Genomic DNA, 20950 nt, shown 5'->3' with positions numbered 1-20950 from the left:
CACCCAAGCAATTCTCCTGAGTAGCTGGGACTACAGGTGTGTGTCACCATGCTTCACTAATTTTTATTTTTATTTATGTATTTATTTTTGAGACAGAGTCTTGTTCTGTCACCCAGGCTGGAGTGCAGTGACGCCTCCCGGGTTGAAGCGATTCTCCTGCCTCAGCCTCCGAGTAGCGCACACCACCATACCTGGCTGATATATATATATTTTTTTGAGTTGGAGTCTCACTCTCTTGCCCAGGCTGCAGTGCAGTGGTACGATCTCAGCTCACTGCAACCTCTGCCTCCTGGGTTCACACCATTCTCCTGCCTCAGCCTCCTGAGTAGCTGGGACTACAGGCGCCCACCACCACGCCCAGCTAATTTTTTGTATTTTTAGTAGAGACGGATTTTCACCCTTTTAGCCAGAACGTTCTCGATCTCCTGACCTTGTGATCCGCCTGTCTCGGCCTCCCAAAGTGTTAGGATTACAGGCGTGAGCCACCGCTCCTGGCCCTAATTTTTGTATGTTTTGGTAGAGACGGCGTTTCACCATGTTGGCCAGGCTGTTCTCAAACTCCTGACTTCAGGTGATCTGCCCGCCTTGGCCTCCCAGAGTGCTGTGATTACAGGCACGAGCCACTGTGCCCAACCAGTTTTTTTTTTTTTTTTTGAGATGGAGTTTTGCTCTTGTTGCCCAGGCTGGAGTGCAAGGGTGCCATCTTGTCTCACCGTAACCTCTCGAGTTCAAACAACTCTCCTGCCTCAGCCTCCCAAGTAGCTGAGATTAAAGGCATGTGCCACCACGCCTGGCTAATTTTGTATATTTAGCAGAGATGGGGTTTCTCCATGTTGGTCAGGCTGGTCTTGAACTCCCGACCTCAGATGATCCACCCACCTTGGCCTCCCAAAGCGTTGGGATTACAGGCGTGAGACACCGTGCCCAACCAATTAAAAAAAAATTTTTTTTTTTGTAGAGATGGAGTCTCCCTATATTGCCCAGGCTGGTCTCCAACTTCTGGGCTCAAGTGATCCTCTTGCCTCAGCCTCCCAAAGTGCTGGGATTAGAGGCATGAGCTACCCCAGCCAGTGGCCTCCTCTTATTGATTTGAAAGAGATTTTTTTTTTTTTTGAGACAGTCTTGTTCTGTTGGCCAGGCTGGAGTACAGTGGCATGATCTCAGCTCACTGCAACCTCCGTCTCCCGGGTTCAAGCGATTCTCCTGCCTCAGCCTCCCAAGTAGCTGGGATTACAGGCGCCTACCACCAAGCCTGGCTTTTTTTTTTTTTTTTAGTAGAGACAGGTTTCACCGTGTTGGCCAGGTTGGTCTCAAACTCCTGACCTCAGGTGATTCGCCTGCCTCGGCCTCCCAAAGTGCTGGGATTACAGGTGTGAGCCACCGCACCTGGCCGTAAGAGATTTTTGTATATTAAGTCGAGCAACTGCAAAGTAAGCTCTTGATTCCAGAAGCAATTTTGGTATTGCCTCTTCCCTTCCTCCATGGAGCTAGGAGAGGAATGATTTGTACTCTCAATCCAGAAAGGCTTTTTTATAGGAGAAATCTGGAGAAGATGGAAAACAAGAGATCTTGAAAGATTCCAAGTATTTTTTACTTCGGAGGATTTTCTTCTTGAACCTACCCTTCCCGCTTCAAACCGTGGAAAGACCACTGTGCTCCCCTGTGGCCAGAATGACCGGGTTGTGCCCTCATGGCAGGGTGGGGGTCTTTCTGGCTTGCTGCACTCTCTGAGCCAAGTGGGTCCCCACCCAAGAAATCTCCTTGCTCAGGAGCTGTGCTGATGTCAGAAAGACCCAGCTGACTGTCCTCTCGCCAAGCCCTGGCTCAAGTTGTCTCTGCTGCTGGCCAGCTGTGTGTCCTTGCCGTGTCCTTTAACCTGTCTGTGCCTCAATTCCCTTGTCTCTGAAATGGAGAAAACATTGCCCACCTTTCAAGGGTTGTAGGGAAGATTAGACAAGGTCATGTGTCTAAGGCTCTGGATACAATGCCTGGCATGGGGTAGGTGCTCCAGAAACACTTGTCAAATCAGTAACAGATAGCTGTTTTCCTTTCGTTTGTTCTTGTTACTTTTGCGTGCATGACGTGTGTGTGTGTGTGTGTCCTTTTTTACCTTGCACTTTTTTCCAACTGAAAACTTACTCAACTTTTCAGAAAAGTAATAAAGCAAACCCCTTCACTTTAACCTATGTGGGTTAGGAATCTTTGGTGACAAGAAACAGAAATAAGTTGGAACTTGTAGAAATAATAGAAAGTGGGGAGAATGTATTAAAAAACACAAGGGTGTCACAGATTCCAAGAGCCTAAACTGGGGATTCTTCTCTTTACTAATCCCTGGAGGTCGGCTGTGTTTTCCTCTCTCCTCCTCTCTCTCACCTTCTCCTGTCTTCTCTCCAGACTGGCATTCTCCTCCACTCAGTCACGCACAGCCTCATGGCTGTAGCCACCTGCTTCTCCCAGGGACAGTCTCAGCTACCTGCAAAGACTCACTAACTGACCCTAAGTCCCTAAACCAGGTTCTGGTTAGGGAGATTCTGATTGGCTTACACTGGGCCAGGTCCAGTCAGATGTTGTCCCTTGAGAAACACATAGTGCGTCACAGCCCGAGGGCAAGTGAGTTCATCTGATCTCCTCTTGGTAGACAGGAAAAGTCTGGGCCAGCTGAGACACTCTGGAGGGACTGGGGTGGAGGTAGCTGGAAACTGAATTCAGAGCTCATGGAATTCACCCCAGAAGGTCAGAGCTTGAAGGAGACTCACATATTGCCTGATCCCACCTCTGCCCACAGTTCATAGAGAGAATGAGGCGCAGAGGTATGTGGTTTGTCCAAGACTGCCTGGCCAGTCAGTGATGGGGCTGGACAGAAACTCAGGTCCCCTAGCACCATGGCTCAGGCTCACATTTTCAGACAGTCAGACGATTTCTCCAAGAGCAGTGCTGTTCAATAGAACTTTCTGTTTTTGCCAGGTGCAGTGGCTCATGCCTGTAATCCCAGCTCTCAGGGAGGCAGAGGTGGGAGGATAGCTTGAGCCCAGGAGTTCGAGACCTGCCTGGGCAACATAGCGAGACCCTATTCTCCACAAAAAGGAAAAAAAAAGACAAAAAAAAAGAACTTTCTATTTTTGTGGTAACAAAAATATTTTATATCCATATTGTTGAATATTGGTTACGAGCCACATGTGGCTCTTAGCACTTGAAATTTAGCTGTTGTGGCTGAGGAATCAATTTTTTTCTTTTTTTTTTTTTTGAGATGAAGTCTCACTCTGTCACCCAGGCTGGAGTGTAATGGCGCAATCTTGGCTCACTGCAACCTCTGCCTCCCGGGTTCAAGCGAGTCTCCTGCCTCAGCCTCCTGAGTAGCTGGAGCTACAGGTGTGTGCCACCACACCAGGCTAATTTTGTATTTTTAGTAGAGACGGGGTTTCACCATGTTAGCCAGGCTGGTCTTGAACTCCTGACCTCAGGTGATCCGCCTGCCTCGGCCTCCCAAAGTGCTGGGATTTCAGGCATGAACCACCACACCTGGCCACCCCATTCTCTTAATGAGTAAACTGAGGCAGAAAGAGGCCAGGTGGCTCACTCAACTAGCCAGCCTCCTCAGTCTGGGTTCTTCTGGTGAATCCCTGCCGAAGAGGGGAAGGTGGGAAGAAGAAACAGAGAGGGAGAGGGAGGAGGGGGAAGGGCCGGAGTGGGGACCGAGGATAATGACTGGGAGGAGAAGTCCGGGAGGACTGAAGGGAGGAGGGAAGAGAGCGTCTCACCTGGACAGGATTGTCCATCGGTCCACTATTTCCCCCAAAATGCGAGGCCCTGCCCTATTGGTCTTGGCTGTGATCTATGGGGGCTGTGACTGCATCATCTTAGTCATCTTGTTCTTTCTCATCATGACCTTGAGCACACTCAGCCAAGCAGGCTTCTTGGTGAACCTGAAGACATCTCTCCCAGGTGGGGCCTCTCCTTCCCCTCCCCTATCCTCCCTACCCTCTCCACCCTTCCCACCCTGGGCAAAGGCTTGGCTCTGACTGGAAATAGGAGGTCAGAAGTAGATAGCCCAAACAGAGGACAAAAATGGGACCCATGGGCTAAATCCAATCGCAAAAGGTCTGGATTTAGCCTGAATAATGCTTTCATGAAATTTGAGACACCATTAAAAAATTAGGTCTGACAGGCTGGACGCAGTGGCTCACACCTGTAATCCCAGCACTTTGGGAGGCTGAGGCGGGTGGATCACGAGGTCAGGAGATCAAGACCATCCTGGCTAACACGGCGAAACCCCATCTCTACTAAAAATGCAAAAAATTAGCCAGACATGGTGGCAGGCGCCTGTAGTCCCAGCTACTGCGGAGGCTGAGGCAGGAGACTGGTGTGAACCTGGGAGGCGGAGCTTGCAGTGAGCCGAGATCGCACTGCTGCACTCCAGCCTGGGCGACAGAGCGAGACTCCAAAAAAAAAAAAAAAAATTAGGTCTGACAACACTCGGGTAGGTTTATGCCCTTTATGTGGTGTCTTAGCCACTAAAGCCAATTAAAGGTAAAATCAGTTACCTTTCATTCTGCCTTTCATCCTATTTGAGCAGTCATCTGCCTTCACAGTAAAGAAATATTTCAGTTGGCTGTGGTGGCTCATGCCTGTAATCCCAGCAGGTGGATCACCTGAGGTCAGGAGTTCGAGACCAGCCTGGCCAACATGGCAAAACCCTGTCTCTACAATAATAATAATAATAATAATAATAATAATAATAATAATAATAATACAAAAAATTAGCCAGTGTGCGTGGTGGCACACGCCTGTAATCCCAGCTACTCAGGAGGCTGAGGCAGGAGAGTTGCTTAAACTTGGCGGGGCAGAGGTTGCAGTGAGCTGAGATCGTGCCACTGCACACTCCAAAAAAAAAAAAGAGAGAAGAAAAAGAAATGTACCCAGGATCTCATAGCTATGGAAGATCAGGGCCAATATTTGAGCCCAGCTCCCCTGACTCGACTAAGTGGTTTGTACCACATTAGAGCTGCCTCTAGGACCAAAGGGGAAGCTAAAATGCCAGCTCCCCAGGGCCAGGGGCCTTGGTGCTTTCATTCACCAGTGACTAGAACAGTGCCTGGCACACGGTAGGTGCTCAATCACACTTGCTCAAAAAACAAAATAAGTGAATGCATAGATGAACATGACATAGTCTGTAGTCTATTACCATATCGTAACTGCTAGTTCAAGAAGTCTGACCTATGCTGTAGTAGAACCAGGAGGGAAGAGAGATGCTTCCTGCCCAGGGGCTCAGAGCAGCCTTCAGAAAGAGTGACCGATGCGTTGGGCCTTGGAAGATGAGATGCACTAGGTGGGTATATTAGGAGAGAGCATTCTTGGCAGAGGGAAGCATGTTAGTAACGACCTGGAGGTGAGGAGAAAAGATGAGTCTCCTGAGGCCTCCCTGCAACTTAGTAGGTGGAATCAAGATTCAAACCCAGAAAACTCAACTTCAAAGCCCATGCTCGTAACCACTAACTACCTAGACTGCTTCCCATGCAGCAAATAGTGAGGGCTGACCCTGGGGCATTTCAGAGGAAGAACTGACAGAAGTGGGGGACAGAATGGATGACAGGGGAAGAAATTGAGAATGACTTCAGGTCACCAGTAAGTCACTCAATGAACAAGTAGTGAGCATCCACTCTGCCATGCTCTGGCTAGGAGTTAGAGTCAGCGTTGAATGAGACCCACCCCTGCCTGCCAGAATTCGCAGTCTGATGGGGGAGGTCGGCACACATGCACATGACCAGGCCCTAGGGAAGGAGGGAGGCAGAGGTGGGAGGTGTCTCCTGGCACAAATAATTAAATGGTATTTCTTCTCTCTCCTCCTCCTTCGCCAGGTACACAGCCTTCTTATTTGGCATCCCAGACACCACAGCAACAGATGGGGCATCTTGTCTCGCATGGCTGTGGGATATCTGACTGGCCAAGGCAAGGACCCTGTTGAGGGGGTAGGGATGCCAGCTTTGTCCACGGCACTACGGATTCTGTCCCCCCTCCCTGTGACTCACTTAAATCAGTTTGTTGGGTCAGATAGCTAGCAGCATTCCCTCTCCCTCTTCTAAAGCTGGTCTGAAATGGTTTCTCCAGGCAGAACTTCCCTACTCTGCCACAGACCATGCCAACTTGCGGCATTTCTGCTGCTGTTGGATGTAGAGAATCCCAGAATATCAGATTTAAGGCACTGATAGAGCTTCTGGAACCGTGAACCTCAAATCCTGTCCTTTAACCTGGGGAGCATCACCCCATGCCGTTGGGTGGACTTGTGGCTTCCTCAGAGTGGGGGGTTGAAACTCTTGTAAACTGTGCCATAGTCTGGGTGGTAGAGGGAATGAAAGACCTGGGAGTGTGCCTATATATTGTTCTCTCACTTTTTTTTTTTTTTTTTTGAGACTGAGTCTTGCTCTGTTGCCCAGGCTGGGGTGCAGTGGTACGATTTCAGCTCACTGCAACTTCCACCTCCCAGGTGCAAGCGATTTCTCCTGCCTCACCCTCTCGGGTAGCTGGGATTACAGGTGCCTGCCACCATGCCCGGCTAATTTTTGTATTTTTAGTAGAGACAGGGTTTCACCATCTTGGCCAGGCTGGTCTCCAACTCCTGATCTCAAGTGATCCACCTGCCTTGGCCTCCCAAAGTGCTGAGATTACAGGCATAAGCCACCATGCCCAGCCTCTCCCCTTCTTTTTAACATAGATTCTAGTGTACAAGACACACTATTCCTAACCTTACTTTTTTCCCTTAACTAATTTTAAAAAGTCTTCTTTATTACAGCTGCATAGTATTCCATTGTGTATGAACCAGAATTTCAAAACCTATATAGAGAGAAAAGAGAAAAGCTCACGGTGTTTTTAAATAGAAAAATTGAGAAGCCCTAAATTTTTATCCAACTTCCTCCTTTTAATAAACAAGCAGAAGTTCACAGGAGCGAGAACTGTCATTTAGTGAATACTCAATATGTGTCAGGTATGTTCACATACGTGACCTCAATGTATCCTCTCAATGGCTGCATGAAAGCTGGGCGTGGTGGTACTTATAGTCCCAACTATTCAGGAGGATCGCTTGAGCCCAGGAGTTTTGAGTCCAACCTGGGCCACGTAGCAAGACCTGGCCTCTTAAACAAACAAACAAACAAAAAGTTATATTAAATACATATTAGTATTCTCATTTTTGGGAGGAGGAAACTGAGGCTTAGAGGTTAAGCCACTTGCCAAAGGCCACATAGATGACACAGCTAGTGAATAGCAAAGCTGGAATTTTTTTTTTGGTAGAGTTTTTTTAAATATATATATACAAGACACATTAATCCATGCATTTTTTTTTTTTTTTTTGAGACACAATCTCGCTCTTATTGCCCAGGCTGGAGTGCAATGGTGCAATCTGGGCTCACTGCAACCTCCGCCTCCCAGGTTCAAGCGATTCTCCTGCCTCAGCCTTCCAGGTAGCTGGCATTATAGGTGCCCACCACCATACCTGACTAATTTTTGTATTTTTAGTAGAGACGAGGTTTCACCATGTTGGCCAGGCTGATCTCCAGCTCCTGACCTCAGGTGATCTGCCCACCTCGGCCTCCCAAAGTGCTGGGATTACAGGCGTGAGCCACTGCACCCGGCCTTTTAATCCATTAAATTTGAGGACAGAGTACCAAAAAAAACCACTTCAACTAATTCATCTGACAATGCTGTTCATATTCATCACACCATTTTTTTGTTGTTGTTTTGTTTTCCTAACAGTAAAGAAGGCGGTTTAGGGTTGCTGGGCTGATGTATATTTGGGGATTCCATCTCCATCTCCCCACCTCACCCATATACCACCAGGGTCAAAGCTGGAATTTATTTATCTATTTATTTATTTATTTGAGATGAAGTCTTGCTCTGTCACCCAGGCTGGTGTGCAGTGGCACCATCTCGGCTCCCTGCAACCTCCGCTTCCCAGGTTCAAGTGATTCTCCTGCCTCAGCCTCCTGAGTAGCTGGAATTAACAGGTGTATGCTACCATGCCCGGCTAATTTTTGTATGTTTAGTAGACACAGGGTTTCACCATGTTGGCCAGGTTGGTCTTGAATTCCTGACCTCAAATGATCTACCTGCCTCCGCCTCCCAAAGTGCTGGGATTATAGGAGTGAGTCACCATGCCTGGCCAAAGCTGGAATTTAAACTCAGGTCTGTGGACCTCCATGGCCTACAGACCACATCCTTAGCCACAGGACTATATTGTTTTTTAGAAAAGCCAAATGTGCTGAGAGGGATATAGGTGAGGAATTTGGCCAGCATTTTAGACGGGGAGCTACAAACTGCTAGAGGCAGGGTGTGGTGCTGGCCGTGGGGATTACAGAGAGGCCAAAAGTGGCTGGGTAAGAATTCAGGTGCGGCTTGTGGACTCCTCAGTCCTGCCTAGAGATCCCTGCAGCCCAACGCCCCACCTTAGTGCTCCTGAGCCCAATGGGGCTCCTGCGATCATTAGCAGGACTTGTCACTCCAGACCTGTGCTGTCTCCATCATAGACAGAAGTGCCGAAGCTCCGTCTATGTCCCTGTGCCTAGCAGGCTGGGAGGCAGTACAGCATGGTGGCTGGGAGCCTGGGCTAGGTTTGCATCCTAGCCTGGCTTTTGCTGGCTGTGTGCCCTGAATAAGTCACTTCACTTCTCTGAGTCTGTTTCCCCACCTGTAAAATGGAAATGGTAATAAAATTGAACCTCATGTGATGTAGGAGGAATAAAGGCTAATGTGTGTAAAACACACTGCCTGGCACATGGTGCACACTTGTAAATATTGGTAATAATAGGACTAAGCATTGAACAAATTAGCTTTGGTGCATTTGGTATTTGGGTTCCATAAAGGAATCCGCTTTATTACAAAAACACAATCTGAAGCGTCCTGACTTATGTCCCAGAATCTGCATTTATTCCCACTTTCCACTCCCATCATCCCTTGCACCCCAGCACCAGGCAGCTCCAGGGGCGAGAACCGCACTGGCAGCACCTTCTTGAGCCCAGTCCTGGCTGGGTTTCCCATCTGTGGGTCACCCTGGCTTCCTGGAGGCTTGCCTTCCTCCTGTCCCCGGACTTTAATGCTTTTTCCCATGGCCAGCCTTGTACCAGAACTCCAGGCCTGGGCTTGAGTGGACAGCGCCCCTAGGGGCTGAAGGTGCAAGCTGCTTTCCAGGGGGCTCAGAAGCTCTGGGAGGGCCTTGGGTTGTGGAAACCTTGGCGCGACCTTTGGCAGTGTGGGTTTGGTTTTTGTTTTGTTTTGAATTTTTATAAAATTTTTCTGTTGCAAAAATAATACATGCCATTGTAACAAAACAAACTAGATGGAAATACGAAAAGTCAATCTCTCAGTAGTTCCCTACAATCTAATGTTGGATTGTGAGACCTAATGTTGATTTTGGAATTTATTTATCCACACTATTCACTATATGTGTATATTTTGAGTTTTTTTCATTTTTTGCTTTGTTACAAAGATGGAATGATACAATTTGCTTTGCAAGTTTTTTTTTTTTTTTTTTTTTTTTTTTTTTTTTCAGATACCGGGTCCCACTCTGTCCTCAGGCTACAGTGTAGTGGCATTACCTTGGCTCACTGCAACCTCAACCTCCTGGGCTCAAACAATCCTACTGCCTCAGCCTCCCAAGTGGCTGGGACTACAGGCACTGCCACCATGCCCAGCTAAACAATTTTTAAATTTTTTGTAGAGATGGGGGTCTCAGTATGTTGCCCAGGCTGGTCTTTTTTTTTTCTTTTTTGAGACAGAGTCTCGCTCTGGTGCCCAGGCTGGAGTGCAGTGGCACGATCTTGGCTCACTGCAACCTCAGCCTCCCAGATTGAAGCGATTTTCCTGCCTCAGCCTCCCGAGTAGCTGGGATTACAGGCACCTGCCACCACAACCAGCTAATTTTTGTATTTTTAGTAGAGATGGGGTTTCACCATGTTGGTCAGGCTGGTCTTGAACTCCTGACCTCAGGCGATCCACCTGCCTTGGCTTCCCAAAGTGCTGGGATTATAGGTATGAGCCACTGTGCCCAGCCCCAACCCCCTTAATATTCCTTAAGGGCTAACTGAAGCAGAATTGGAACCCAAACCCAGCTCCTCAGAGTTTTCCTTTGGACCATGCAGTTCCATCACCTCTGTTCTGCTGGGTGGTTCCAGGCAGGAACATAGACAACTTTGTACAGAGGAAAGTAGATTACGCATGCTGTAGCTCTGGCATAAGCTGTCTCTTCACTTCCTAGTGTGGTTTCAAAGTTAGGTTCATGGATTTTAGTGCTTGTGGTCTGTTGAAGTTTTTGGATCCGTAGGAGTACAGTTTTCATCAAGCTTGAAAAAAAATTTGGCCATTATTTATTTAAATATTTTTTATCTTTCCTTTCCCTCTGCCTCCTTTGGGGACTTCATTTACACATATATTGGGCTGCTTGAAGTTGTTGCAAAGCTCTCTGATGCTCTGTAACTATTTTTAAATCTTTTTTTTTTAATCCATTTCATTTTGGATACTTTCTATTGCTATGCCTTCAAGTTCACCAATCTTTTCATTGGCAGTATCTAACCTGCTGTCACTCCTAGCAAGGGTATTTTTCATTTTACATGTTGTTTTAATTTCTAGGAGTTTGATTTGGATCTTTGAAAAGTCTTCCATGTCCAGGCTGGGCATGGTGGCTCACGCATGTAATCCCAGCAATTTGAGAGGCCAAGGTGAGAGGATTGCTTGAAGCCTGGAGTTCAAAACCAGCCTGGGCAACATAACAAGACTCCCCCTCTCCTGCCCATATCTACAAAATCTTCCATGTCTCTACTTATCATACTTAATCTTTCTTTTACCTGTTTGACCATGTGGGATGCTGTATAGTTACAGTAACATTTAATTCCTTTTTCTGTTTTTTTCTTTTTCTTTCTTCTTTTTTTTTTTAGCCCAACCAAGATATCATGACATCCCTTTTCTATTAATTCTATCATCTGTATCATTTCTCAGTTTGTTTCTATTAATTTATTTTTCTTTTCATTTTAGGTCTTATTTACTTTCCTCTTTGCATACCTAGTAATTTTTAATTTGATGATGCCAGACATTGTGAATTGCACCTCTTCGGGTGCTAGATATTTTCGTGTTCCTATGAATATTCTTGAAATGTGTTATGGGATACTTAAGGTTACTTGGAAACAGTTTGATCCTTTTGAGGTTTACTTTGAGTCTTTTTTTTTTTTTTTTTTTGAGACGGAGTCTCACTCTGTCACCCAGGCTGGAGTGCAGTGGCGCGATCTCGGCTCACTGCAAACTCTGCCTCCCAGGTTCACGCCATTCTCCTGCCTCAGCCTCCCGAGTAGCTGGGACTACAGGCGCCGCCACCGAGCCCGGCTAATTTTTGTATTTTCAGTAGAGACGGGGTTTCGCCACATTGGCCAGGCTGGTCTTGATCTCCTGACCTCAAGTGATCTCCACGCCTCCGCCTCCCAAAGTGCTGGGATTACAGGCGTGAGCCACTGCGCCTGGCCAGACTTTGAGGTTGTTAGGTGAGACTAGAGCAGCCTTTATTCTGGGGCTTATTTTGTCCCACTACTGAAACAATACACTTCTGAGGACTGTACCCAATCCCCCTGGAATTAAGAGGTTTTCTACTCTGCCTGGTGGGAACACAGAGTACTCCTGCCGCCATGTGAACTGTAGTGATTGTTTCCTCTGGTCCTTTCAGGTGATTCTTCCCCAGCCTCAGGAAGCTTCCTTACACACATGTGCTGATCAGTGAAGAGGGAGCTCTCTGCAGAGCTCTCTGCAGCTCTCTCCTCTCCAATACTCTGCCCTGAACTCCAGCCACTGCGGCCTCCCTGGACTCTCAGCTCCAGCTGCTCAGCTCCAGAAGTCCATCAGGCTCCACCTGGGTGTGAGCCACGGTGCCCGGCCCCAGCCCTCTTAATGCAGCTCCCTTCCACATGCCGCAGCTCAGAAACTCGTTCCAGGCAGCAAGGTGGGGGGCGGGGGGGCAATCATAAGACTCACCTCATTTGTTTCCCCTCTCTCGGGAATCACTGTCCTGCACTGGTGAGGTCCAATATCGGAAAACCATTGTTTCATAGATTTTGTCCAGTTTTTTCCATTGTTTCACTTGGGAGAATATATCTGGTCTCTGTTATCTCATCTTGGCCAGAAGCAGAAGTGTTCTGTATATTTAATGCACTATTTTAAAGTTTTTTAAAAGACTATCTTAAGGCCGGGCGCAGTGGCTCATGCCTGTAATCCCAGCACTTTGGGAGGCCGAGGCAGGTGGATTACTTTAGGTCGGGAGTTCCAGACCAGCCTGACCAACATGGAGAAACCCCATCTCTACTAAAAATACAAAATTAGCTGGGCATGGTGGTGCATGCCTGTAATCCCAACTACTTGGGAGGCAGAGGCGGGAGAATCGCTTGAACCCAGGAGGCGGAGGTTGTGGTGAGCCGAGATCGTGCCATTGCACTGCAGCCTGGGCAACAAGAGTGAAACTCCATCTCAAAAAAAAAAAAAAAAAAAGACTATCGTAGTCTGTTCGGGCTGCTGAAACAAAATACCATAAATTGGGTGCCTTATAAACAACAGACATTTATTTCTTACAGTTCTGGATGCTGGGAGGTCCAAGAACAAAGTGCTGGCAGATTTGGTGTCTGGTGAGGGCCCTCTTCCTGATTCATAGAGGGTGCCTTGCTGCTGTGTCCTGACATGGTACAAGGGGCTAGCTATCTCTTGGAGGTCTCTTTGATAAAGGCACTAATCCCTATCATAAGGGCTCCACTCTTATGACCCAATCACCTCCCAAATACCCCACCTCCTAATACCATCACCTTTGGGGTAAGGATTGTAATATATGAATTTGGAAGGACACAAACATTCACTGTGTAATCAGGATCAACTAAAGAGAAGGGTTCCAGGACTGTGCAGTCTTTAAAATATCCCCTAAGCATAATCACAGAAAGATTTGGAAAACCACATAATTCAATAAAAGGAGAGGTCTTTGTCTTAGGAGTCAGAGACCCAAGTCCCTCCTATTCTGTTCGGCACATGGGCTGATTTTCAGGCATGTTCAGGCTGGTCCTTGGTGCCTTACCTGACTCATCTGTCTACAGTTGCCACTTCTTTTCTCTCTCCTTCCATCCACTCATCAGGTATTCCTGCCCCCACCGTCCTCCACAGGTACCTGAAAAGTCCACATAAACATCAACCCCAGCTCCAAGCCGCAGGATGTTGGAAACGTGGCATCCCACTCTGCAGCGGGGGAGTCCTTGCAATAAACACATTGGACAATGGTGGAGAGGTCTCACCTAGGTACTTCCCCCACCCAAATTTTAAGCTCTTTGTTTTGAAATAATTACACACTCAAAGGCAAGTGTAAGAGCAGCACACAGGGATTCACATATCAGTCACCCAGCTTCCCCAATGGTGAGATTTTTTTTTTCTTTTTTTTGAGATGGAGTCTCGCTCTGTTGCCCAGGCTGGAGTGCAGTGGCGTGATCTTGGCTCACTGCAACCTCTACCTCCCAGGTTCAAGTGATTCTCCTGCCTCAGCCTCCCAAATAGCTGGGACTACAGGCATGAGCCACCACACCCAGCTAATTTTTGTGTTTTTAGTAGAGATGGGATTTTGCTGTGTTGGCCAGGCTGGTCTTGAACTCCTGACCTCAGGTGATCTGCCTGCCTTGACTTCCCAAGTGCTGGGATTATAGGCATGAGCCACCACACCCATCCCCAATGGTGAAATCTTATATAGCCATAGTATAACATCTAAACCAGAAAACTGACATTGCTCTATGTGTATTACTATTAGCCAGTCTACAGACCTTATTCAGTTTTTACCGTTTTTAAAAACTGCATTCATTTGTATGTGTGTAGTTCTAGTTTTATCCTATGTAAAAATCTGTGTAACCAACACTACAGTTAAGATACAGAACCATTCCATCACCTCGAAATCACAGCCTCATGCTACCTCTTTGTATTCTCAGCCACCCTCACCCTCTCCCAGCTCCTCACCCCGTCTTCGTCCTCTGGCAACCACTAATCTGCTCTCCATCTCTATAGTTGTGTCACTTTGAGATGTTATGTAAATGGAATCACACAGTATGTAATCTTTTGACACTGGCTTTTTTTCACTAAGCACAACACCCTTGATGTCCATCTAGGTTGCTGCATGTATCAGTAGTTCATTCTTTGCTATTGCTGGGGAGTATTCCATGGTATGGATGTACCAGAGTTTGGTCAACCATTCTCCCACTGAAGGGCTGTTTCCAGTATTTTGTTGTTACAAATAAAGCTGCCATAAACATTTCTCAGGCCGGGCACAGTGGCTCACGCCTGTAATCCCACCACTTTGGGAGGCCAAGGTGGGCGGATCACGAGGACAGGAGATCAAGACCATCCTGGCTAACATGGTGAAACCCCGTCTCTACTAAAAATACAAAAAAATTAGTCGGGCGTGGTGGCGAGCGCCTATAGTCCCAGCTACTCGGGAGGCTGAGGCAGGAGAATGGTGTGAACACGGGAGGCGGAGCTTGCAGTGAGCCGAGATGGTGCCACTGCACTCCAGCCCGGGAGACAGAGCGAGACACCATCTCAAAAAAACAAAAAACAACGTTTCTCTGCAAGTTTTTGTGTGAACTTAAATTTTAATTTATCTGGGATAAATGCACAAGAATACAATTGCTGGGTTATATGATAATTGCATGTTTAGTCTTATAAGAAATTGCAGGCCGGGCGTGGTGGCTTACGCTTGTGATCCCAGCACTTTGGGAGGCCAAGGTGGGAGGATCACGAGGTCAGGAGCTCGAGACCAGCCTGGCCAACAAGGTGAAACCCTGCTTCTACTAAAAATACAAAAATTAACTGGATGTGGTGGTGCACCCCTGTAATCCCAGCTACTCAGGAGGCTGAGACAGGAGAATCACTTGAACCTGGGAGGCAGAGGTTGCAGTGAATCGAGATCATGCCACTGCACTGCAGCCTCGGTGACAGAGAAAGACGCCATCTCAAAAAAGAAATTGCCAAACTGTTTTCCAAAATGTCTATACCTTGTTACATTTCTCTCTATATATATATATTTTAAAAGTTATATATATATATTATATTATATATTAAATATATATATATAAATATATATATGCACCAGGCCCCAGTATTGGTTTTCCTTAGAGCTAGAAGCAGTTTTAGCTGGGAGCTGAAGTCTTAGATCAAATCAAAGTGCCTGAAAGTAGGCAGGGCGCAGTGGCTCACGCCTGTGATCCTGGCACTTGGGAAGGCCGAGGCAGCCGGATCACTTGAGGTCAGGAGTTTGAAACCAGCCTGGCCGACATGGTGACCCCATCTCTACTAAAAATACAAAATAAAAAATTCACCAGGCATGGTGGCAGGCGCCTGTAATCCCGGCTACTTGGGAGGCTGAGGCAGGAGACTTGGTTGAACCCTGGAGGTGGAGGTTGCAGTGAGCCAAGATCACTCAGTGATCTGAAAGTAGAATTTAAGGAATCAGCAAGCCAGTGGAAAAGGCTTTTGGAAGGAGGGAAGAAAGAAAAGAAGAAGAGGAGTTGTTGATGTTTTATAAGAAGGATGTAAAGCAGCAGATTGCCAATGGTGGGATTTCTGGCACTCTAACGGGCTGGTGCACAGAAAGACTTTCCAGACAATTGGGTCACTACCAACATCACCCTGGCCAAAAGCTCAGCCCTGTATTTTTCAAAGTCCAGATACCAGAAAAACCTCTTGAGAGGTAAAATGAAATTTCTGCAACAATAGGGAATTAGGACAGCAAAGAATCAGCATCTTTAAAAACCACATATTAGATATTTACTTATTTACATATTTCCACAGGCCAGTGTCATAACAAATATAGACCTTCCTACAGTACTTTACAGTTTACGAAGCCATTTTACTGCTCATCTGCTCTTCACAATAATTCTGTGAGGGCAGCTATTACCGTCCTTCTCTTAGTGGTGAGATAATGAGGCTCAGAGAGGTGAAAGGTCATACAGCCAGGAAGTGGTGAAGCTGAGACCTGGTGCCTAGTCTTTGGATGCCAAAGCCAGTTTCCTTCCCAACACTCCACAGATGCTTTCAGAAGCATAGCCTGAAAGGCCAGAGATGGGTGTCATAGGGCCTCACGTTACCTTTTATGAACTTGTGGGAGTTATAGCCAAGAAATTACATCAATACACCAAGATGCAAAATAATTCATGGAAAACAAAGCTTACAGGAAGGTGAAATTAGCTGCATTTCCCAACCATCCCTATCACTACCTGTAACCTAAGGGGAAAGACCAGAATTGGTGACAATGTGATCAGAAAAGTGTTGTAATAGCAGCCACCCAGGCATCCAAGGCCCTCCAATGTCCTTGGTTTTAAGATCATTTTTCTCTGCAGTTTGTGGTGAGAGCGCCCCCACGTGTTTCTTTTTTCTTTTTCTTTTTTTTTTTTTTTTTTTTGAGATGGAGTTGCCCAGGTTGGAGTGCAATGGCCCATCTCGGCTGACTGCAACTTCCACTTCCCGGGTTCAAGCAATTCTCATGCCTCAGCCTCTCGACTGGCTGGGATTACAGGTGCGTGCCACCATGGCAGGCTAATTTTGGTATTTTTAGTAGAGATGGGGTTTCCCCACGTTGGCCAGGCTGGTCTCGAACTCCTGACCTCAAGTGATTGGCTCGCCTTGGCCTCCCAAAGTGCTGGAATTACAGGCATGGGCCACCGCGCCAGTTTTAATTATCGGCCGGGCGTGGTAGCTCATGCCTGTAATGCACTTTGGGAGGCCAAGGTGGGCCAATCACTTTAGGGCGGGAGTTCGAGACCAGCCTGACCAACATGCAGAAACCCCGTCTCTACTAAAAATACAAAAATTAGCCAGACGTGGTGGCGCGTGCCTGGAATCTCAACTGCTTGGGAGGCTGAGGCACGAGAATCACTTGAGCCTGGGAGGCAGAGGTTGCAATGAGCCGGGATTGTGCCGCTGCACTCCAGCCTGGGTGACAGAGTGAGACTCCATCTCAAAACAAAACAGCTCAGTTTTAATTTTGAATATAGTGAATATAGATAGCTCTAATTTACATAATCAAATCCCTTTGGAGTCCCTTTAATAGTGTAAAGGGTTCCCAAGGGCAGAAAGTTGGAGAATCACCATATCAGATCATTCTTTTTTCCATAATCTTCTTGGAAAACCCCCGTCTGTACTAAAAATACAAAAATTAGCCAAGCATGGTGGTGCGTGCCTGTATTCCCAGCTACTTAGGAGGCTGAGGCATAATTACTTGAACCCGTGAGGTGGATGTTGCGGTGAGATGAGATCGCACCACTGCACTCCAGCCCAGGCAACGGGGTGAGACTCTGTCTCAAAAAAAAAATAACAATAATAAATAAATAAAATATGAAATTTAAAAAAAATTAAAAATGTAATTATTTTAAAATAGCAGTATAAACTCCTTACATATTAACACATCACTTTTTGTTGTTGTTGTTGTTGGTTTTGAGACAGAGTTTCGCTCTTGTTGCCCAGACTGGAGTGCAATGGCGTGATCTTGGCCCACCACAACCTCTGCCTCCTGAGTTCAAGTGATTCTCCCGCCTCAGCCTCCCGAGTAGCTGGGATTACAGGCATAAGCCACAGCGCCCAGCAAATTTTTTTTTTTTTTTTTTTTTTTTTTGAGACGGAGTCTCACTCTGTCGCCCAGGCTGGAGTGCAGTGGCGCGATCTCAGCTCACTGCAAGCTCCGCCTCCTGGGTTCACACCATTCTCCTGCCTCCCAAGTAGCTGGGACTACAGCCGCCCGCCACCACGCCTGGCTAATTTTTTTTTTTTTTTGATTTTTTGTATTTTTAGTAGAGACGGGGTTTCACCGTGTTAGCCAGGATGGTCTCGATCTCCTGACCTCATGATCCACCTGCCTCAGCCTCCCAAAGTGCTGGGATTACAGGCGTGAGCCACCATGCCCGGCCTAATTTTGTATTTTTAGTAGAGACGGGGTTTCTCCATGTTGGTCACGCTACTCTCGAACTCCCAACCTAAAGTGATCCACCCACCTTGGCCTCCCTAAGTGCTGGGATTACAGGCGTGAGCCACCGCGCCCAGCCAACATACCACATTTTTAATTGTGAAGAATAACTATTTCCCAAAGCAAAAAATCACAGAAGGATGGCATTGTTTTACATTTGTGCAGATCTCTTTACTGTCTGGCTTAATAGAAGACAGCTAGATTCTCATATCTGCTTCTTCAGCCCGTTGCAATTTTACATGTCATGTAGCCCCTAGAAAACACCACTGTGCACTCATGGGAGAATGAGAGGGAAAATGTCTTAGCATTGTTACAGAAATAGTTTTGACCTTGAAAACTCTTAGGTCCCTATGTGTCCCTAGACTACTCTTTGGGATCTGCTTATCTAATGTACATTCAAAACTACTTTGTAAACATTCCTATAGTAGCAAAAGTCAGGAGGCCTGGTGTTCTAGTCCTGTCTCCGAATGACCTGATTAGTTTTCTTGAGGAAGCCACCTGGTCTCCGGTCTGTTTTATCCTCCACTATGCCTCAGGGCTTAGCACAGCACTCTAATTACGGCTGAAATAAACAAATAGCCAGGATCTCCCAGCTGGCGAGACTGATGTGGTAACCTATATGTTCTATTGACTTTTTTTAGTAGGCTCATTTTTACCAGTGCTGAAAGAAGTGCAACTTTCCCAGGTGTAACCATCAGTCATAGCTACCATTTACCATAGAGTAGCGTTCAAGGGCTTGAACTTTAAAGTCCAGCACCCTGGGTTCAAATCCTGGTTCTGCTGTTCATTAGCTGTATGATCTTAAGGTAGTTCATTCCTCTCTTATTTCATTTGCAAAATGGAGGTAATAAAACTTCATTAATAAGTCACCACAGTGTTTTCAGAAAGAAAAAATAAAAATTAAAAATACGGCTGGGCACAGTTGCCCATGCTTGTAATCTCAGCCCTGTGGGAGATCAAGGTGGGTAGATTGCTTGAGCCCAGGAATTCAAGACCTGCGTGGGCAACTTGGTGAGACCCAGTCTACACACACACACACACACACACACACACACAAATTAGCTTGGCATGGTGGTGCCTGTGCCTGTAGTCCCAGCTACTCAAGAGGCAGGGGTGGGAGGATCACTTGAGCCCAGGAGGTCAAGGCTGCAGTGAGCCCTGATAGAGCCACCATTGCACTCCAGCCTAGAAGTGCGCTCTGTCGTACTTCTGGGCAACAGAGTGAGATCCTGTCTCAAAAACTAAAAATAAAAAAATAATAAAAATTAGGCTGGGTGCAGTGGTACACACCTGTAATCCCAGCTACTTAGGAGGCTGAGGTTGGAGAATCGCTTGAACCTGGGAGCTGGAGGTTACAGTGAGCCAAGATGGTGCCACTGCACTCCAGCCTGGGCGAAAGAGTGTGACTCCATCTCAAAAATAAAAAAAATAACATAATAATTAAAATAAAAAAATAAAACTTCATTGAGTTCTTGTGAGAATTAAATGAGATAATCTGAGTTAAGTGCTTAAAACAACACCAGATACATGGTGAGCATTACATAAGTGTTTGCTGCTATTGCTAATTTAAAGTCTTGCTGACCATGTGGTAGGCCCATGTGCCAGGCTAGGCACTTTATGAATGGCCCTGGGTCACTTTGACTCTAAAACTTGCTCTTAAAGGAAAACCAGGCTGGGCACAATGACTCACGCCTGTAATCCCAGCACTTTGGGAGGCCGAGGCAGGTGGATTGCTTGAGCTCAGGAGTTTGAGACCAGCCTGGCCAATATGGTGAAACCTCATCTCTACTAAAAATACAAAAAATTAGCCGGGCATGATGGTAGGCACCTGTAATCAATCTCAGCTACTCTGGAGGCTGAGGCAGGAGAACTGCTTGAACCTGGGAGGTAGAGGGTGCAATGAGCCAAGATTGTGCCGCTGCACTCCAGCCTAGGTGACAGAGCAAGACTCCATCAGAAAGAAAAGAAGAAAGAGAGAAAGAAGGAAGGAAGGAGAAAGAAAGGAAGGAAGGAAGGAAAGAAGGAAGGAAGGAGAAAGGAACGAAGGAAGGAAGGAAGGGAGGGAGGGAGGGAGGGAGGGAGGGAGGAAGGAAGGGCCAGGCGTGGTGGCTCAAGCCTGTAATCCCAGCACTTTGGGAGGCCAAGGTGGGTGGATCACGAGGTCAGGAGATCGAGACCATCCTGGCTAACATGGTGAAACCCCGTCTCTACTAAAAATACACACACACAAAAAAATTAGCCGGGCGTGGTGGCGGGCGCCTGTAGTCCCAACTACTTGGGAGGCTGAGGCAGGAGAATGGCGTGAACCCGGGAGGCAGAGCTGGCACTGAGCCGAGATTGCGCCACTGCACCCCAGCCTGGGCGACAGAGCGAGACTCCGTCTCAAAAAAAAAAAGAAAAAAGAAAAAAAAAAGGAAAAAGAAGGGAGGGAGGGCGGGCGGGCCTAATTTTTCAAGTAATATATTCTGTTATTTTAAAAATTTGTGTTGGGGATGGTGGCTCACACCTATAATCCCAACACTTTGTGAGGCCAAGGCAGGTGGATTGCTCGAGCTCAGGGGTTTGAGACTAGCCTGGGCAATATGGCGAAACCCTGTCTCTACTAAAAATACAAAAATGAGCCGGGTATAATGGCATGTGCCTGTGGTCCTAGCTACTCGGGGCTCTGAGGAAGGGGGATCACTTAGGCCCAGTAGGTCGAGGAGGTCGAGGTTGCAGTGAGCCATGTTTATGCCATTGCACTCTAGCCTTGATGACAAAGTAAGACCTTGTCTCTAAAAATTTAAATTTACATTTAAAAATTCAAAGACTTCTCCATCACACTGCCCTGTTACTCTCCCTTCTGACTCTCAACTTATTTGGGAACTTTCTTCTTGGTTGATGGGGAGCTTTAGAAGTAGAGGTAGGCCAGGTGCAGTGGCTCATGCCTGTAATCCCAGCACTTTGGGAGGC

This window comes from Gorilla gorilla, chromosome 1, assembly GCF_029281585.2.
Source record: "Gorilla gorilla gorilla isolate KB3781 chromosome 1, NHGRI_mGorGor1-v2.1_pri, whole genome shotgun sequence".
Taxonomy (NCBI): domain Eukaryota; kingdom Metazoa; phylum Chordata; class Mammalia; order Primates; family Hominidae; genus Gorilla; species Gorilla gorilla.
The sequence above is the reverse complement of the archived record's forward strand: the minus strand, read 5'-3'. Positions refer to the sequence as shown.